This window comes from Triturus cristatus, chromosome 1_2 (assembly GCF_964204655.1).
Source record: "Triturus cristatus chromosome 1_2, aTriCri1.1, whole genome shotgun sequence".
Classification (NCBI taxonomy): Eukaryota; Metazoa; Chordata; class Amphibia; order Caudata; family Salamandridae; genus Triturus; species Triturus cristatus.
The window spans coordinates 444,305,241-444,324,723 of record NC_140580.1 but is presented as its reverse complement, the minus strand read 5'-3'; the positions used below and the strand labels follow the sequence as shown (position 1 = coordinate 444,324,723).

Sequence of the window (19,483 nt, the reverse complement as noted above, 5' to 3'; positions counted from 1 at the left end):
GGCCACTGGTAGCCCCGGGGACCCCATCCCCCGGGGCTGGCCCTCACCGTAGGGGTCGATTGGGGGTCCCCAATCCCCCCACGGTCCCACCGGCTCCCCGCCTCCTGCGGGAGCCGGCATTGCTTTTCCACATGGGGAGCAGCTAACATGCTGCTCCCCATATGGAAAAGCAATCTGCTTTTCTTCATTGAAGCGAGAGCAGGTTTCCCTGCTCTCGCTTCAATGAAGCAAAGCAGTTTGCAATTGCAGGGTGGTCACCCCGGGACACTGTAGGAGCCGGCCCTGGGGGGTGGCTGTCCCCAGGGCCTGTACAAGGCTCCAGGAGGGGGGCCGCACGGCCCCCCTCCAACATTTGTAAAAAGCCCCGTGGCGGTCCCCGGGGTGGCCTCAGAGCCCCCCACACCTAATTTGAAATAGCCCTGGGGGTGCCGGTCCCCGGAGCTGGGTGTCCTGAGAGCCCCCCCACCCAATTTGAATAAGCCCCAGGGGGTGGCGGTCCCCGGGGCTGGGGGGGCCTGAGAGCCCCTCCCATACATAATTTAAAAAATCACCGGGGGGTGGTGGGGCTGAGGGGCGCCTCTGGGCCCCCCTTTACACTAAATTCATTACCCCCGGGATTTGGCCCCCTTGGGGGCTAGATAACAAACCATATATATATACCACCTAAATACATATATATATATCATCCAAGATTGTCCAATAAACAAAGACTCAATGCAGAACCCATTGAAGGGTATTATGTTAGCACGAAGAACTACGAGTCCCAGGAAGCATTAATAATGAGAGCCCACCAGATGGTGGCAACCGACTATAATGAGACTCACCTGAGTGCATCTGCTTGCAAATCAGCCGTCCCGTGATCAAGGAGCAAGGAGCTCCGAAACGCGTAGGGAGAAGGCCACGGAAGTATCCGGAAGCACTGGTGTTTCTTTGAAATAAAGAACCTTGCCACTGAGGCTTGTTCGCCTGTCATTGAGTGCGTCTTTGTTTATTGGACAATCTTGGATGATATATATATATAAATATTTAGGTGGTATATATATATATACATACATATATTTCAATATATTTGCTTCTTCTGTCTCCCCCCGGGCAGATCGTCCATTGTTGGCGAAGCGCGCCAACGTTCAAATTTCCACAATCGATAAATATGACGATCACGCAGGGACTAGTTCTTCACCAGATCTTATTTAATTTAGTTACGTGTTTCGCCTGTCGCAGCAGGCTTGTTCGAACAAGCCTGCTGTGACAGGCGAAACGCGTAACTAAATTAAATAAGGTCTGGTGAAGAACAAGTCCCAGCGTGATCGTCATATTTATCGATTGTGGAAATATATACATATATATACCACCTAAAATGAAACTTTGAAAATTTCTCAACAAGAAGCTGCTGAAGAGTTAAGACAAATTGACACGGAAAAATTAGAAAAAGCTTTGGCATTTGTTGAAAATTAGATGACCACATTGTCAACACGTTTTTATTTGTTGAATAATATTCTTTCATCTGCATTTGATATCATACAAAATGACATGTCTATGCTTCAACATGGCCTGAGTTCGTTGAGATCAATTTTGCAACTGAGTTGGCTATTGCAGGATTTAAAATCAAATTGAATACCATGGAAATATTTGAATGCAACTGAATTGTTTTTGCCATATAATTTGACACGCATAGAACAAATTATGGCTAGGAAAGAAGAAACCTACACTATGCTTAATATAGAGCATTTAGAGAAATTGCCTTTTGCTGTTGCTGATACCCCATCAGCCGTCTGGCTTATACACAGTTTCATTTCTCTCCCCATTCAACGTTTAATTTCATGTAATGTCTTAGACATTTTTCAGTGGGCAGATATGAGGAGATAAGTGCACGTTTTTAGGTCTCGGCTCGAAGGCTGCGCTTGCGCAGTCTCGCTCCGAGATTTAATGTTTTGGAGTGGGGCTTTAACCCGCCCCTTTTTTTACCTCTTCTCCATTGGCTGGCCTCTTAAATGCTGGTCAGCCATTGGAGAAGAGGCTTGTCTCTCCAAACAAGCCCCGTCCTTTTGCGATTCGGGGGCGTGTTTTTTCAAATCTTCTCTCCTCTGGAATGTAAACATTCCAGCCAATGGCAAGAGGAGAGAAAGGAAAACACGCCCCCGAATCCAAAAACGCCACTGCGTTTCTCCGAGGCATTTCTGCTTGACCTCGGAGAAAGGCGGCGGTGTTCAGATGTTTCCTCTACTGCTGTGGAACAGGAGCGAGAGTTGTTTTACGCCCCTAGCTCTCAGCTGCTTTGTGTGTCTTATCTCTGGTCCTGATCACCCTTCAGTCTCTCATCCCCAAGTGGCGTTTCTCGCACTCACGTCTTTCTGCTGTTGTGATTTTTGTTGTGATTTTTCCTCAGGGCCGCAGCTCCTGAAGACAGATGGGCGTCTGCTACAGGCCGCCTCAGCGCCCCCCTCGTGCTCCGTGACCGGGCCATCCGCGCCACCTACATGCCCGCAGCGCCGCGAAGCCATGGGGAGCGTCAGTAGCCTCATCTCGAGCCACAACTTCAACAGACGCCACTGCCGCGGCTCCCAGTACAAGCTGTGGAAGTCGTCCCACCTCAAGAAGCTGAACCGCTACTCGGAACATCGCAATCTGCTACAGGCCGCCTCAGCGCCCCCTCGCGCTCCGTGAACGGGCCATCCGCGCCACTTACATGCCCGCAGCGCCGCGAAGCCACGGGGAGCGTCAGTAGCCTCATCTCGAGCCACAACTTCAACAGACGCAACTGCCGCGGCTCCCAGTACAAGCTGCGGAAGTCATACCACCTCAAGAAGCTGAACCCCTACTCGGACGGCCTGCTGCGCTTCGGATTCTCGCAGGAGTCGAGCCACGGCAAGTCCAGCTCCAAGATGGGCAAGAGCGAGGACTTCTTCTACATCAAGGTCAGCCAGAAGTCCAGCAGCCCCCAGCGGGCGGAGTACGCCTCGCTGGCGGGCGCCGAGCGCGAGCTGGGCAGCCAGAGCGCCATCAACAACTAGTACGCCAACCCCGGCAAGGTCAAGCAGTTCCCCAACCACCTGGACCTGGTGAGCAGATGCGTCTTTGATTAACTCTATACTGTAATTACAAAAAAGAACCAGAGGGGGCGATCCAGAGACGTTTAGAGGCATGGGCAAAGTAAACCCTTGCCTAGGGCCCACAGAAACGTGAACTTTTTCTCTGTCTCACCTTAACTACGTGTTTATCTCAGGCACTGTCCCTTTCTCTTCCTACCTCTAACTCTCACTCTTTTCTCTCTGTGCAGTGTCATTGTAAGGATTTTTTGGGAACCTGGGTAAAAGTAAAACATATTTCAGCTGTTTTTATGCGACCCCAATCCTGAAAGCTTAAGCACAAGTCACTGTTGTTGGCATTGTGTGGCCATGAATTAGCAAATAAAATGTGTGAAAAGATTCCAAGTTGTTCTGAACGGAGAGAGCAATTGGGGAGGGGGGCACCAAAAACTCTTAAGATGACACTGAGTGATTCCAAGTAAGCTGCTTATCCCAATGTTAGCACACAAAAAAATAGGAAACCAGGACTGCAAGTGCCCGAATTTTTCCAGGCAGGTATGCAACTGCAAAAAATTCGCAGAAATTTTCAAGAAAATGGTACACTTGGGGGAAGTTCATGCAGCAGCTCTGCTCCTACCATTTTATTCTCCATTCCAGAATTAAGAACTCCTCGTTATCCCACAAGAATACTGCAGATTATCCATAATAACCTATGCAGTATTACCGCACCTTATTGCAGGGTCCCTTGTAATCAGCTCCCATGACTAGAACTTGAGTATTCTAAGAACTCCATTGCTAGTGGTCTAGTAACTCAGTTTTTTGTCTGAAAACTCCTGTTTTTGACTGAAATGGGATCACAAGTGACCTGGTCTTTCTGGGTGCAAACCCACTTGCTAAAATCATGTTATTCCTGATTCTAGATGTCATCACAACTCATAATAGCCCAGTAACAGCATGGCAATATCACCTTGTATCAATGATACTACATGCAGTATTAGTGTGGCTTGTTAATGGGTCACTTCTAATGCGACACTAAGTATAATACTACAAAGATTCTGCATTTGACACAATGGACCTACTTTTGGTCATTACTTCACACTAAAATCGACATATATTTTGCATGAGTGCAAAACACATTATCAGGACTTGATGTCCTGCAACTGTGTGCCTGGTGTTGATCCTACTGCCACCTGGAGGTGGGTGAGCCCCTGCGGGCTCGAGCCTGGCTTGATCCACATACCTGGCTCTGGCTCGGCCTGAAGTGCTTCTCTACCCCTCAAGCAAAAAATGAGCCAAGTTGTAAGTGCAAACAGTTCAACCACATGCCATCTGATCTTTTCAGTGATCATGCTCCGTCAGTGCAGCCGCCACTTCCAGGTGCTTCCCTTCTGAGGGTCCGCCCTTGACTTAACCAGCACCTGGTGGGACTGGAGCTTAGAGAGAACTTGTCTAAACAAAAGGATTTTGACTTGCGAGGGATAAATACCAAAATTATGTGTCAACAATAATATCGCAATTATTATTGGATTTTTGCTTCATATTTGTCCACACATATTCTCTTTTATAAATCATATCAACCGCTTCGAGAATATAGAATCACATTTTTAAATCACTGATATTTTAGGGCATAAATTCCATAATTCTGTAATACGTGAACACACTATCCTCATATAAACTCTTAATATACATAGACTGCCAACATAATTTTTTTTTATTGGGTCCGTCTTCTGGTCGTCCACTGAGAGAATCAATTCACCATTTGCCTAATGCCCATATATTAGGCTAATGATCTGTATGTCTTTGAATCTTTTCCATTCAGTTAGAGAGAACTTGGGCAGGAAAAGACAGGGGAAAGGAAGAGATGTAAGGCAGAGGAAGATGGAAAGAGTTTAGAAAGAGACTGAGCATAGAGGGATATAAATAACAGCCTGGTGAGGGACAAGGGTGGGAGAAAGAGGGGAATTTGGCATGATTATTAAGAAATGAGAGAGAGAAGAGAAAGCAGGAGAGGCAAGAAATGCCATGAAAAAGTGGCGAGACTGTGACAAGCTGGTGTGAAAGGCAGGTTGGTGAGGGGAAAGGTCAGCGTATGCCACACTTTAATTGCCTGCACTACCTACTTTAAGTGTTTTAAAAACAAAAACATAAACAAAAATAATGTCATGAGCAATGCCAATAGCTCTAACTTTAACAATGCAGAGACCATTGCATTGTAAATGCTTGTTTACACAAGGCTTGATTTCTCCCTTTTCATCACGTATGTGTGCACGAGAACAAAGAGGGTTTTGTTAGTCTATATGAGTGTGGTACTTCTTTTCTCACTCCTTCATTTATAAAGAGACTTCATGGAGTTTGTAATGAGTCCATAGCTAATGTTGCGTGTTATTTGTAGTGTTTTCCTGAACCATTGATAAAGTCTGAATTTTTGTTGCTTTACAATGAGAGCTATTTATTTTTAAATGATAAGAGCTGAAGCAGGATGAAACCAGGTGTCCCTTTTTTTAACCAATTTTTATTTTCAGCAAAGGCAACACAGGCATTTACAGCAATTCCATCGTATGACAATGATATACATATAGCCCTTCCATTACATCAATGAAGTCAAGAAACAAGGTGATTCCTAATATGTAGTCACTATTTTCAGGGATGTGACTTGCTGTATGAATATCTTATATCCTCCCACACAGTCCACCAAGAAAGTGACGTTGTGTGCAACATTCCCTTTTTCACAGATTAGCTTTGATAAATCAAGCAGACTAAAAGCCTTATTATTTCAAGAAGATGTGGCTTTAACATCTGCCCAAGAAACTTTTTATCTCCAAAAACACGTTCCTCGTCTGAGGTACAATCACTATTCTGTACTCAATTGGTGCCACATTTCGGTGAGCTAGTACACCATATTTTCAATGCTTCTAACACCACTGGAGTAGCGCTTTTTTAAAGTTATTGGGTCTGGATTTGATTCTACGTTTCAGACTGTGCTTGGTGTTATTCCATCTTTTATACACTAGTTGTTTTCAATTGTTTTTGAAGGCATTCTGATTGTGTTATTCCTTTCGGTTGCTATTTTGGTTCTATATTTGTGGGTGGCCCACAACAAGGCTGTATGGTGATGGAACGAATTCACGGCCTCCTGTGTCGTCAACACATGATACAGTATTTTGGAGAGCCTTCGTTATTGGAACTGAATGAGAACTGATCCCTGTCCTTTCGGTCTGTGTGGTTCCAAACTGCCTATGGTGCTCTTTCGAGTGTACTCTTGATTTGTGCCTTGCTGGGCAATTGTCCCAGTATCCGGACATAAATCAGCTTGGCGCCTTTTGCGGTTGCATTACTTGTGTTGTCTATGATTCTACTCCCTTTGCTGCAAGATTCTTATTATGAGCCACCTTTGCCAATGCCAGATGCTGCTTCAACGTCAGGTTTTCTGACATCTGGTTCCTCCTCGGAGGCTGCACTCCTTCCACTGTTGCCTTCGAATACTGTTGGACTTTTTTGGTTTTATGAAATTCTTTTTTTATTTTTTAGTACCTTGCTTGGTTTTTTAATTTAGGATTTTATAGCTTTTATATCTGTTTATACTGTTAAAGTGCTTTTATGAAACAATAAGGCCTTTTAGATATTGTCATTACTACTGCTTATATTTGTAAAAGTCATCTCTCCGACCAAGGGGATGGTGTTGTGGAGCTTACATTTAGCCTCCATTTCAGCTCTCTTTTTTAACTTAGCATCTTTTTCTAATGATGGTTTGCAAATGTGTTCCCTAATACGATAATGTGCCTCACTCGCATTTATTTCTGATAGACATTATCGCCCTGCAGTCTGAACATTCAGTTCCAGGGATGCACATTCCAGGACACGATGCCTTGTTTTATTTTTGCTCATATAAGACGACTCTTTCTCCCCAGACTAATTAAAGACGCTGTTTTGCAATTCTGTCACAGTAAGAAAAGGATGGTGTATTATTATTTAAACAGCATCCATTCTGAATTCGGTGAGAGGTGCTTCACTCCCCACCGAAGTCATGCTGGACACTGCTGTGAGCTGCTGACCTCGACCTTCATCCAGAGAAGGAATACAGCCATGCAAGAGAAGTGTGCAGGCCTGCACCCTTAGATGGGTGCATTTGTTAATGCACTGAGGCCAGCTTCCTGACATTCAGTGCCAAGGTATGTGGTTAGATTTCTCCAACAGGTCTGGCAGATGGGTGCTCCTGACATGCTCTCTTTAGCATAGAGATATTAGTGATAGATAGGAGAAACCTTAGAAACATTATGAAAAATTAATATGGTTGAACTGTTTGTGCTTTTCACCGTTCTAATAATGCTTATAACAATGATGTGTCTCATCTTTCTGATAATCACAGTCCTTGTTTTATTTAAAAAGATTAGAGCTTTTCAATAAACGTTGGAAAATGCATTATCGTATCTTTTCTTTGTGACACCTTGGACATGCAAATGTGACAAACGAAAGGGTTAGATCTGTTGCCACTAATTCCTTCGGAATAAGAGTGTATTTTTTTGTGTTATATATATATAATCTTTATTGCTTGATTAATAAAAAATAATTGCAATCAAAGTATCTTCACATTACATAATATTTAAAGACTGTGCCACATATACTATTTAAACATTTACCAATACAATCATAATAATATCCACCCCCAAAAAATATCAAATCACTTACATCAAACATTACAACAACATAATATTGCACATTTTACAGTTTAAAGTGACAGCGTGCACAACATACTAATTCCCTGTATCTAACAACAAGAATAAAATACATAAACAAATACTTCATTAGTTTCTACAGCAGAATATTACACATGTTGCATTTTAAAGTTCTAACATGCAGTACTTGCAACGTCCATCATATTAAAACAATGATAAAGTGCATCAAAAGTTACTGTAACGGTGAAACTTCTATTGTTACAATTCTAGTTATCACCCTAGCAGCATAATCACTAAGATATACAGGATATAAACAGTATGTAAACTATTAGATTCCAGAGCCATTAAAATAATGAAGCTCAACCTTATTTATCAGACATTTTTCAACTGCACTTAACATTTTTGCCAATTGACATAATAACAGAATCGATTTGTCAGATAATTATATAATTAAAGCCTGACGAGCTGATCTAACCCCACTCTTCAAGAAATGTGGTTTCAGAACAGTACGTCGAATGTTAATCAGCTTGGGGCACACACACACACTATATGTACTAATGTTTCTTGTGCCCATCCACATAGTCCACAATTAGAGTCTGGCCACTGCTTGAGCCATGATTGTGTGCCCTCTTTTATTCCCATACGTAACCTTTAAAAAACTATTTTTAAACTTTGCTGAAAAATAAGCAGTCAAATATGGCTGAATGCGTAGGAATTCGTATGAATTTATCACAAACCATGCATAATTTTTCCCTACTAATGCATTTTTGTCCAGTTTGAGGATTCAGCTTTGATAAGTTTTTTAAAATTAACTTAAAATTGGGTATTTTCAGATCTTGCAGTGCAATTTGCAGACCAATATCTCTTAGGGAGGTTAAAATATAAGATCTCCATTTAGCAGCATAGGAAGACTTATCTATTTCTAACCAACAAATGTTCACCAAGGATGCAGGGGCTAATGAAGACAAAGTGACCATACATTTCAGAAAAGCTCCTTTTGATACCAGGCACTGTCTCTGGAGACCAAACTCTGATCTTATTCCTGCTTGGCACACTGAATTTGCAATCTCAAAAGTTGCTTTGAAGACCTTGACTACCAATAGATCCAGGACCTTTGCATCTTTCCCTCTAGTAATGGGTGTGCCATATATGAGGGTTGGTTGTAATTTAGCTTAAATTACTTTAAGAATAAAGTCATACGATTGACAATTCAGTGATTTTTTCCAAAATTTAAAAGCATGAATCAAGGTCACAGTTTTGGCTCTTAGGTCCTCAAAATGGAATTTGAAGGATACTCCATTATCAAACACCACCCCTGAGTATCTATACCTTTTAACAACTTCAATTGGACCTGCTCTGGCCTTCCATGAATTGAACTTCTGTTTAACTGAACCAATTTTCATGACTTTGTTTTTTTTTACATTCAGTTCATGGCCATTCTGTTGTGTATATTCATCAAAGGCGGTAATAAGTCTTTGTAGGCCAATAGGAGTATGGCTCACGAGGATAGTATCATCAGCATATTGAAGGTAGCTGATTTGTACCCCCACTACACCCTAGGAACATGTCCAGTAATAGAATCCAAGTGCTGAGAAAGATCTGATAAAAATAAATTAAAAAGACAGGGAGCACAGCCTTGCTTTAAACCATTATATGTTCTGATTTTCCTTGATAAGGAATTATCATCACCCAACCTGACTTGAACCTAAAGTATCTGTATACAAAAAGATTATAGCCTTCAACAGTTACCTGGAATGCCCCGATCTAACAATATTTTCCATAACAGATTTCGTGGCACAGAGACGAAGCCTGCCTTTAAATTAATAAAAGCAATGCATACATTTTGTTTATTTAAGACAGCCCACTCAGCAAGTAATGTTAGCGCCAACAGGTTGGTAGTGGAGGATTGGCCTTTCCGAAAACCAGTTTGATTAAATGGAATAATGCTTTCCTGCGTTGCCCAATTTTCCAATTCTATCAACAGAATGGAAGCAAACACCTTTGCATCACATCAGTCAACAAAATTAATCGATAATTGGCAGGATTGGCGACCGGGATGCTTTTATAAATGGGCTGCAATATGCTACCTTGCCATGATTCTGGCACAATCTCCAGTGTCAACACTTCACTGAATAATTTATACAAAATACCAGCCCACATGTCGACATTGGCACGGAACAGGGCATTAGGTAGCCCATTAGGTCCAGGGGCACCATTTCCACGTAACAAGGTCAATACTTCATTACAACTGAAAACTTCTAAATCAAGGTTTGGGTCAAGACTAGAATCATTGAATTGGGCTGTGGTAGTCAAACCCTGACACCCACCACTCCGAAAATCAGTTGTTAATATACTATTTTCCTCATAGTCAAACTGCATGTCTGGTTGGTTTACCATCTGGTCCGATGAGCCATACAAATTAGCAATAAAAGTTACCCAACTGGCTTCTGATATATTTATGCAAAAACCCTACAGCCTCCCCTTTCAAGCATATTAATTACTGCCCCAAATCTTTTTGTATTATTTTGCTTTGAGGCGGATAATAAACTATTCCAAAGCCCAGATTGATATTTAAGTTTAGCTTTCCAGACTTATTGTTTATAAATCTTTTTCAGTTCCTTCAAATTTTCTTTATACACAGAATAGATCTTATAAAATCTATGAGCATACGGCCTGAACAGCTTTATTAAGCGATTTCTTTAACTTAAATAGCTTAGAGGAGAACCATATTTTCTGAGGGTTCAAATGGTGTTTAATTTTTCTAGCCTTGCGGGCTACAAATTTCCCCACCAGGGACGTTGTAATCAAGTTTCATTTCCCCATCATATTCATTTCCCCCTGCACACACTGGTCACATTCCTTAATTAGTGCTTTAGCTGCTTGTGTAATTTCCTCCTCTTTAGCTAAATGCCATACTAACCTCTTCGATTATATGCAGAATGTGCCATATTGGGAAGTTCGTTAGGTTTCGAATGACACTTCACCAAAAAGATAAATGTTACAATCTGGTGGTTATGATCACTTTCAGGACGCGTATATTCAGACATTTTTGGTCTTAAGTTGTCTGATATAAATGTATAATCACTAATTGATCCTTGTTTAGAATTTTTAAAAGTGGGAGTGAACCTAGATTTTTCTTTTAACTGGCTGAACCCAGCCTCAGACATAATGTCGCAACATTCTTTTGCAAGTCCATCAGTCTTTCAGTTTACACCAGAAAACCAACTTAGTTGCAAATTAAAGTAACCTGAAACTATTATGCCAGCATCTGGGTGCTGGATTATTAATGTGCTTAAAACCTCTTGCAGGATATACAACTGCGTAGACTTATTTTTTCTGGCACTTAGATACATGTTGAGGATAATTAAACTTGAATCAGTATTGTTTACCACAAGACATTGTAGCCAACCCAGATTAACCCCTTCACTGCTAGGCCTTTTCCTCCCCTGTGCTAAGCCTTTTTTTGGCTATTTGGGGTAGTTCGCGCTTAGGCCCCTGTAACTTTTTGGCCGCATAAGGTATCCACGCCAAATTTGCGGCCTTTTTTTCCAACATCATGGGGAGTTTAAAGGTGCCCAGGGTTTGTGGATTCTCCTGGATGGGACTCAGAAATTAGCCAAAATACAGCTAAATTTTGTTTTTTTGGGGAATAATGCGAAAAAGGGCTACAGATGAAAGCATCTGTTTTTTTCCCTGCAAATGGTATAAAAAAAGGGCTTGTGGTGCTGAAATCACCATCTTCCCAGCTTTCAGGGACAAGCAGACTTTTGTCAGAAAACCCCCAAATTTTACACAGTTTTGGTATTTTTCTGAGACATTGCCTATTTTTGCTATTTTTGTGCTTTGAACCTCATTCCAGTTAATGGTAGAAATGGGTATGAAAGCAATAATGGATCCAGGAAAGCTATACATTTTGGAAAAGTAGACAACATTTTGAATTCAGCAAGGGGTCATTTGTGTAGATCCTTCAAGGTTTCTTTATAGAAACTAACAGTAAATATAGGAAAAATTAAAAATTAGCTGAAAAAATCCGCCTTTTGTGTCAATATTTTCACATGTAACTTCTTCTAATTATGACACCTCTTTGAAAGCACTATACCGTTACATCCGCTGGACCTTCCTGGTTGTGGGGATATATAGGACTTGTAGGTTCACCAAGAACCCGACGAACCCAGAGCCAAAAACTGAGCAGTGACTGTCTCAGATCAGGTTCTGTTACCCAGAATCCCCTGCAAACCTCAAATTTAGCTGAAAAAAAATCACTTTTTCTATACATTTTTGCGTGGGATCACCGTACCGGCACAAATGTCCTACCACCCAACGTTCCCCTTGTTCTCCCGAGTAAAATGATACCTCACTTGTGTGGGTGAGTCAAAGGCCTGTGACTAGGAAGAGCCCAAAACAGGGATTTAGAGTATAGCACCGAGAATTCTAAGCGCTGCATTTTTTTTAAAATACATTTTTTGCCAGTTCTGCTTTGGACACCCACACAAGTGAGGTATCATTTTACTCGGGAGATCAATGGGAACGCTGGGTGGTAGGACATTTGTGCCAACACTGTGATTCCTCGCAAAAATATGTGGAAAATATTTTTTTTCAGCTAATTTTTAGGTTTGCAGGGGATTCTGGGTAGGGAAACGTTGGGGGATACACGCAAGCCATACCTCTTTGGACTCCCCAGGGCGTCTAGTTTTCAAAAACATGTGGGTTTGGTAGGTTTCCCTAGATTGCGGCAAGCTGGGGCCAAAAAACCAGGTGCCACCCCCCAAAACCAGGTAGTTTTGTTATAGGTACTTTTGAAGTCTCCGCAATACGATTTGGGCCATTTCCTGTTTCAGCCACTTTGCCTACCCACATAAGTGAGGTACCATTTTTATCGGGAGACCTGGGGGAACGCTGGGTGGGAGGAAATTTGTGGATCCACACAGATTCCAGAACTTTCCCACAAAGAAATTTGAGAAAAAAGTGCTTTTTTCCAGCTAAATTTGAGGTTTGCAGGGGATTCTGGGTAGGAAAATGTTGGTGGACCTACGCAAGCCATACTTCGCTGGGCTCCCCCAGGTGTCTACTTTTCAGAAATGTGTGGGTTTGGAAGTTTCCCAAGATGGCCGCCGAGCCCGGGGCCAAAATCCCAGGTGAAACCTTTTGCAAATCTAGGCTGTTTTATGATAGGCAATTTTGATGTCTCCTCAATACATTTTGGGCCTTTGCCTGTCGCGGGTACTTGACCCACCCATGCGAGTGAGGCACCATTTTTATCGGGAGACCTAGGCAAACACTGGGTGGTAGGAAATTTATGGATCTACATAGATTCCAGAACTTTCCCACACAGACATTTGAGAAAAAAGATATTTTTTCAACTAAATTTGAGGTTTGCAGGGGATTCTGGATAGGAAAACGTTGGGGGACCCACGCAAGCTATACCTTTCTGGACTCCCCAGAGTGTTTACTTTTCAGAAATGTGTGGGTTTGGTAGGTTTCCGAAGATGACCGCCGAGCCAAAAACCCAGGTGACTCCCCTTGCAAAACCAGGTTGTTTTGTGATAGGTCATTTTGATGTCTTCTCAATACGTTTTGGGCCCTTGCCTGTCGCAGGTACTTGACCCACCCACGCGAGTGAGGTACCATTTTCATTGGGAGACCTGGAGGAACACTGGGTGGTAGGAAATTTGTGGATTCACATAGATTCCAGAACTTTCACACACAGAAATTTGAGAAAAAAGTCCTTTTTTCCAGCTAAATTTGAGGTTTGCAGGGGATTCTGGGTAGGAAAACTTAAGGGGACCCTCGCAAGCCATACCTTGCTGAACTCCGCCAAGTGTTTAGTTTTCAGAAATGTGTGGGTTTGGGAGGTTTCCTAAGATCGCCGCCGAGCCCGGGGCCAAAAACCTAGGTGACTCCCCTTGCAAAACCAGGTTGTTTTGTGATAGGTCATTTTGATGTCTCATCAGTACGTTTTGGGCCCTTACCTGTCACGGGTACTTGAACCACCCATGCGAGTGAGGTTTTTGGCCCCAGGCTCGACGGCCATCTTAGGAAACCTACCAAACCCACACATTTCTGAAAACTAGACACTCGGGGGAATCCAGCAAGGTATGGCTTGCGTGGGTCCCCTAACGTTTTCCTACCCAGAATCCCCTGCAAACCTCAAATTTAGCTGAAAAAAACACTTTTTTCTCAAATTTCTGTGTGGGAAAGTTCTGGAATCTACGTGGATCCACAAATTTCCTACCACCCAGTGTTCCCCCCGGCCAAAAAAATCCCTGGCGTCAAGTGGGCTTTCCACACCCCCCCCCGAACGGGCAGATTAGGGGCCAATGCCCCATCTGTCCCCTGGGGGGGGCAGAAAGGCTGTAATGGTGGCGGGGGTGGGGGCATTGGCATGCCCATTTCGGGCAGCCCCCACCCTTAAACAAATGTGCAAAAAACTCCCTGGCGTCAAGTGGGCTTTCTGCCCCCCAGGGGGGGCAGAAAGACTGTAATGGTGGTGGGGGCATTGGCATGCCCGTTTTGGGCAGCCCCCACCCTAAAACAAATTGTGCAAAATAAAATCCCTGGCAGTTAGTGGGTTTTCTGCCTCCCCGTAGGGGGCAGATTGGGGGCTATGGCCCCATCTGCCCCCCGGGGGGGCAGACAGGCTGTAATGGTGGCAGGGGGTGGGGGCATTGGCGTGCCCATTTCGGGCAGCCCCCACCCTAAATAAAATTGCGCAAAAAAAAATCCCTGGCGTCAAGTGGGCTTTCCGCCCCCCCAAAGGGGCAGATTAGGGGCCAATGCCCCATCTGTCCCCCGGGGGGGGCAGAAAGGCTGTAATGGTGGCAGGTGGGTGGGGGCATTGGGGGGAGCAGAAAGACTGTAATGATTGCGGGGGTGGGGGCATGGGCATGCCCGTTTTGGGCAGCCCCCACCCTTATTTTTATATGCTAAAACAATCCCTGGTGTCTAGTGGGCTTTTTGCCCCCCCGGGGGGGCAGATTTTGGGCTACTGCCCCCATCTGCTCACCAGGGAGGGCAGAAAGACAACATTTTACCAAATTGAATTGGGGGGAACAAAGGCCCTTGCCCAAGGGCCTGTGGCGATACCCAAGCAGGGATCCAAACGTTGGGGTACCGTTGGAAAGGGGAGATTCTCCCCTTTCCAACGATACCTCTCCCGTCTTTCTACATACTCAGGGGGCTGAAATAGCCCCCTGAGCACGTAGAAACTGAAACTGAAATGAGCCTTAGGCTCATTACAGTTAAATGAGCCTGAGTGAAATGATGTCAGTGCGACATGCGCGCCGATCGTCATTTCAGGGAAACCAGGGGGGGCCTCGGGAGCTGGGGAAGCTCTTCACCAGCTCCCGAGGCTCTTTTGGTGTAAAGGGAATCCCTCTGGTGCGGGCACCAGAGGGATTTCCGGGGAGATGTGTCATGACAGCCTGGAGCGGTCATGAGCACACGCCCACTGTGTATCATGACGGCTCCAGGCCGTCATGAGCACGGAAAGGTTTAAAGTCCACCACATCCACTACTAAATTTATGTCAACTGCAATGTAGCACGTCAGGCCACATTTTGCACTGCCTGCTTTATTAATTCTCACTGCCGGGATACTGTATTCATTAAACCCAAGCAAAGGAGTGATTTGTTTGCTCTATGTTTCTTGAAATATTAAAAATGTAAATGAATTTAAAAATAATATCGTATCGGGGTCAGACAGTAGATGGTTCAGTCCTTGAACATTCCAGGAGTATAGACTTATTTGCTTTGCATTAGTATCCATAGCTACGGACATTCAATTACTATCTCCACAGGGCACCTTTACCAAAGTTGCTGGAAGCCAAGACCAGTCCTCCATTCGCACATTATTTTTAGGTAGCCACTCACAGAGTCGACCCCCTGTTTGGGAATTTGTAATCAGCAGACCAGAACTGCAAGATTGATTAGCCGATGGCCCCGATGCGTCTCTAAGTACTATATTTGGCTTCTTACTTTCAACTGTTTTGCCACCCTTATCCGCCTTAAGGGTCAATACCTCCAGAATCAGGGGATAATTTACACTGGTGCAAATCTCAACCTTAATGCCGCATTCCATAAAATACTGACTTGATCCTAAGATCTTAGTAACAATATCATGTGAGGACCAAGTTGTAATAGTAGACTCTCGAAGAATGTTTGGCTGTTCTTGTTTAAACTTTACTGACACCAAATCAGTAGTTTTAATAAATGCTAATTCAGGAATAGTTGAAATTATTTTCAAAATTAGACTCCAATTGAGACTATCATGGGACCCCTGAGATTCATACAGTGGTTGCATTACTATTTTTTTATCCCAATTGTTAGATATTATCCTGTCTGTAACATAGGGAGCTTAATTGGCTTGGTTTACTATCTTTTGCTAAAGTGGAGGAATTTGAAAAAGAAAATGGTGGTGTTAAGCTCTGAGTAACAGTATGCTCTAACATTTCTACTGTACTTGACCGATTAAGGGTATCGACTACTTGTTCTTGGGAAACGAACCTAGTCCCCTGGGGTTTGCTGTCCGACCTAGTCTCCCCTCCCTTACTAATACATGCCACATCCGGCTTCATTATACCATTGGGGTTGGGAACTTCATTTTTACTACCATTTGCGGATACCTGATCCTTGCATCTCAATGGCGACAACAAAACTATAGAAGATTCTACACCTTCTTCAGCACCATCCTGAATTAAACATTTCCTAATAGCTGGTTTAAAAATCGGATAATAATCCTTGGGTTTAGTTGCTGTGGCTACTGAAGCGACTGGCCTCCTGGCCTTATTCTGAGCTTTCCACAACCTTTTCCTTGCTCGTTTGGATAGTGGGGGGCAATCACTAAGACTATCCCCGGAGATTGAACATGGGGATTTAGCAATCATTTTTGACTTGACTTTCTTGATTCCGTGGGAAACATGACCATCATCTATATGTACACCTGAACCCAGACTGACCTCAGCCTCCCCACCAACCTCCTCTGGAGATCTAGAGTTATCACAACACACATTTAACTGGACTTGTTGCTGCTTCATGTTTGCACTAGATACACTAACTCCCACTTTCTTATTACAAACCAGAGTTCTGTCCAAGACTGGATTCCCTGCTGTTTTTTTAACTTCATCAACAAGTGAACCTACTATTTTTAGGAGATTGGACATCTTATCCAAAATGTGAGAACATGTGCATCTTATCAATTGGTCATTAACCTCAGTCTGGGCCTTAACCACCAAACCTGTCAAGTTTTGTAATTTTGTGTCACTACCGGCTACATAGACTGCTAAAGTATTTTAAAGTTCCACCTGAATTTCAAGTTTATTTGAATAGAAATCAAGTACACTTATTATAACGTTCATTGTATTTAACAAACCTTTCCACACACCAATATCATCCGCGCTTTTATTTATTGTAGGGCGCTCATCAAGAATAGGTGAAACGTCATATTTGTCCAGGAACGAAAGATCAGCAGGGTTCAGTGAGTTATCAGGCTGACCTATGATTGGATCAGGAGGGTTCAGTGATCAGCTTGACCTAAGATCTGTACACCCTGTTGACCAATTGTGATTTCACTTTTTACAGGAATTAAAATTGAATGATCATCTAATATCTGATCATCACCACATGTCCCTGGGCCAAATAAACTTTAAATATTCTTGTCATTTGTTATCTCAAAAATAGGCGAATCTAGGCTCTCACATATCTTCTCAGCCCCAGACGCGGGCAACCGAGGTATCAGAAGACTTTGAGACACTTGGATAAACCTACATATCCCCCATACAGATAACAGAAGCATCACTAACATTTGAGAGCTTATTCCAGATAGATATGTCCCAAAGAGTGTCCTCTGCCTGGTGTACACTATTTGATCCAGGCTGCGTCTTCATTTGGGTAGACATCACATTTACATTCTCGATAGTTGGAACAGTATGGACTTGGACAATAACTACCATTTCTTAAGGCGATTTTTCTGCCACAGTTACATTTAAGTTTGATTGCGTAGGACCAGATGATTGTTATCCACTATCTCTCTGCTCCTCCCTGTGAGATACAGGGTCCTCAAAAACTGCCAGGTCTTTTGGTAAACCCAACTTATTCAAAATGTGCAATGCTGGGGGCAAGTTGACATCACAGTTACTTTCACTTTGGGCGCCACCTTTCTGTTTTAAGAAATCCTTAATACTTGACTGGGACGAGTGGGCCCCCCTGCCTCCCCCAGCAGAGAATTGGTTATGAGTTTGCCCCACAGCCTTCAATGCGTCCCCCGTGCTTGAGATTGGCCCGGTTTTGCCCGATACGTTATCAAGGGCTGTCTCATTTGCCTGTGAGTTATCGTTTTGGGAGCGGGTTAGCATTTTCCTAGCAACTCTGTGCCTTTTTTGTAGCTGTTCTTGCAATGTAAAGTTGAACTTGTCCCCTACACGACCTGACCTCATGGCATAGGCCTACGAGCTCCAAGAAAAAGCACAGGAGTAACACGACAAATAGCACTGAAAACGTCTCTCCGGCAACGAACTCTTGTAGAGACTGCTGCCTCACCCTTCAATGGGTCTGTACTGTCCCAAATCTTTTCCACATACAGGCCATCCGAGCAGGGCGCAATCGCAGGGGTCCGTCCTGGCAAAGCGTGATGGATAATGATATAATATAATCTCAGGTCTCAGGTCCAGGGGCTGTGGTCCAATTCTGTCCAGTTCAGGCTGGTCACTCTGTGCGCTCTACACTGGTTGCTCTATATTCTATACTCCCTTCAGGGCTCTCCTGCTGGAACCACTATGCTGGCTTTCGCTAAAACCCCTTTATCTGATACTACACCAATGCTGCTACCCGACCTGCCAGTCAAACCAGTCCTACAAGAGCCCTACAGCTGGCCGCCACCCCCGCAGCTGCACCCTCTGCTGCGCTCACACTCAGCACTCCACACAAAGACAATGCCAATGGTGCATGGGGTGTGGTGTCAGCAAGGCAGTGACAAGTCTATGGTGCTGCAAGACGATACAATACTACAATACTTCTCGCCTGTGGCCCCCTCTGCAAGCCACTCCTTGTTCTCGTGGCCGGGGACTAACCGGCCCTGTTGGTTTTGTCAATGGTAGGCAGAAAATGGTGCAATTTAGACAGCGCTCCCACGCTCTGGTATACTGAACAACTGCTCTATTCCCCAATCTTGAGTCCTCTGACCCTCTGGGCAACTTCTGCTGCTTGCCTGTTGCTTGTCAGGAAAATGGAAATAAACATCATTATGGTACTTTTAGACAGTTACTTCAGTTTTCTTTTTTGTCTCATATCATCAGAATCACTGAGCACTGGATTCTACCCTTTTTTTTACCGAAAGACAAGAACATTCTTTCAAAACTTCTTTGAACTGATTTCACTTGATGCCCTTTAAGATAGTGTTATCTTTCCTGCATTTTGTGACAGCAGTGATTTTATTTTGGAGGTGTTTTCCTCACATACTCACTGTGTACTTCATGTTTTTCATGAACTATCCTTTGTGAGGGGAAAAGGATCTCCATACTCTGTGTGGTCTGACTCCTAGACTCACAGACATAAGTGGAATGTGGTTATTATATAAAAAAAAGTCTTGCATTGAACGAGTGTTAGGGGATTTGACTTCATTGCAGGCAAGAGGAAGCTTGAAGATTCCAGTAGGCAACAGCAGAGCAGTCACAGCAGTGTGGTATACCTGAGGCAGAAGCTCCTTCTCCCAAGAGCCACTTGGCCTCCTGTGAGGACTCCTACACACGGAGAGCCAAAAACAATTGCATAGATGCCAAAGTCCATCGCTCCTG

The 19,483-nt window shown here is 43.6% G+C and overlaps 1 protein-coding gene across 1 annotated transcript in view; it reads left to right on the top strand.

Moving 5' to 3' along the window:
- The first annotated feature begins 3,040 nt into the window (after window positions 1-3,040).
- The window catches only part of CYP26C1 (cytochrome P450 family 26 subfamily C member 1), a 141,528-nt gene continuing 125,085 nt past the window's right edge, over window positions 3,041-19,483 (top strand). Inside the window, exon 1 of the mRNA XM_085606134.1 lies at window positions 3,041-3,059. The gene's annotated coding sequence lies outside the window, so the exon portion shown is untranslated. The remainder of the gene's footprint in view (window positions 3,060-19,483) is intronic.